Below are 2,048 nucleotides of genomic sequence, written 5' to 3'. Positions count from 1 at the left end.
CCCCCCACAAACAGCATACCCCCACACTCCATATCCACACACCCCCACATGCTCCCTCACCCCACATACCCAACCACCCACAGGCCCCCACAAACCTATACCCAACCCCTCGTAATATATATGAGTAAGACTTCATTTTAAGCTATTATATACAATCACCTCTATGTACACTGCACAAACACAGGTAAATCAGGACAAAAATATTTTCTGAAATCAAATTAATGAATGTTGTAGATGTTCACTTTTTAGAATATAATTTGGTATTTTTTTTTGGCTCCAAGATGGCAAAACCCCTTGCTGAAAGGAGTACTTCCAGGGGCAAAGGGAGGGACTTCTGGTGGCAAAGGTCAGGGATTAGGGGGCAGGACTTCCGGTCACAAGATGATGACTGGGGGTGGGGCTACACATGCAGCCCTCAACAGCTTGTCAAAACTCAGTAACCGGCCCTGTGCCCGAAATAATTGCCTGCCCCTCTAAAAGCATATATGTTGTCAAAGTCAACTAGTCACAGGCCAGTGACATTTTGTCACTGCTACGGATACCAATGAGTCGATAATATGGATTTAGGCTTGTTTGGACTTTTCCAGTTACTAATGTTTAAAAACTGATATACTGCTGACACCCAGGCTATTTTTTTATTTTATACTGTGCACATTCCTATTACCTTGGTCATGCTTTAAAGTTCAGATCAGCAATATTAAGCAGTTATTACACAACAGAACACAGGCTCCCTTAGGGAAATATCTTTAGGCAAGCAGGAGGCTTTTTCCTTAGTGTCGCATTGCATCATATACTTGGTGTTTATGATAATGGTCCATGTATCTATTTGACAGTTTGAGCTCATTGTATGACTATTACTAAACTAATGTCAGTCTATGTGTGGCTTTGCTTTTGGTGACTTTTCATATAAAAGACATATGGGATCAAAATCTGTTCTTGGAAATACTGGCTTCAGTAGAGTTACTTCACATTTAAAGGTGTATACCCAACAGCAGAATTTGTTCCAAAAACAACAGACACCTTATCTAACATCATTACCCAGATTAATGGCACTGAAATTAGGGACTGTGTATATATTTCCAAGTGGTCTAATACCTCGGTAGGCATTTCTGATCAATGAGTAGGTAGAAAGAAATAATACTTAGAATCCCCTTGACTTGATTAAGCTTTGCATTGGGCCTGGTGTGACCCTGGTTGAAGAAAGCTGCTTATTCAGGGAAGCAGGTAAGTATGTTAATGGTACTCAAACACATGCTTATAATGTATAGTGGGACCATACCCATGATTGGGCAGTATGTATTGAGGGCTATAGGTTGTACAGATGGGACAGAGTAGGGAGAAAAGGTGCGGGAGGGGTTGCTGTCTCTGTTAAGGAGCATTATACATCTACCCTAATCAAACTGGGATCAGAGGAGGAGAAAGTAGAGGCACGGTGAGTTAGGATACATGGAGGTAGAGGGGAAAGGGACTTGGTGGTGGGGGTCTGCTACAGACCACCACATCAAGAGGAAGAGCTAGACTTGGAATTCTCGAGGCAGCTCTCAGAGGCCGTACGGTCTAGGGACATGGTTGTCATGGGGGACCTAAACTACCTTGACATCTGCTGGGAGAAGCACTCAGCCAAATCCAACCGTTCACGTAGGTTCTTAACCTGCATGCAGGACCTTCACCTAGAGCAGGAGGTATATGGTCCCACTAGGGGGAATGCCTTGCTGGACTTGGTGTTGGCTATGGGGGATGACCTGGTAGGGGAGATGCAGATTTGTGGTCACCTTGGGACAGTGAACACCAATTGAATTCACCATATGGTGTAGAGTGGGTAAGATAATTAGTAAGGTGGAAGTGTCTGACTTTAGAAAGGCTAACTTCAGTGTGCTCACAAGCTTAGTCAATGACACACTGCAGAATAGGAGTATTGGCGAGATGAGAGTCCAGAAAGGGTGGTCGTTCCTAAAGGAAGTGATCCTTCGGGCACAGAGGGAGACGAAAGGGAAAGGGGGGAAAGTGTCCAAAAAACTTCCTTGGCTAAACAGAGAAATCCAGGGGAG

This window comes from Gavialis gangeticus, unplaced genomic scaffold (genome assembly GCF_001723915.1).
Source record: "Gavialis gangeticus isolate Ggan-Ray unplaced genomic scaffold, GavGan_comp1, whole genome shotgun sequence".
Lineage (NCBI taxonomy): Eukaryota > Metazoa > Chordata > Crocodylia > Gavialidae > Gavialis > Gavialis gangeticus.
This window is presented reverse-complemented; position numbering follows the sequence as displayed.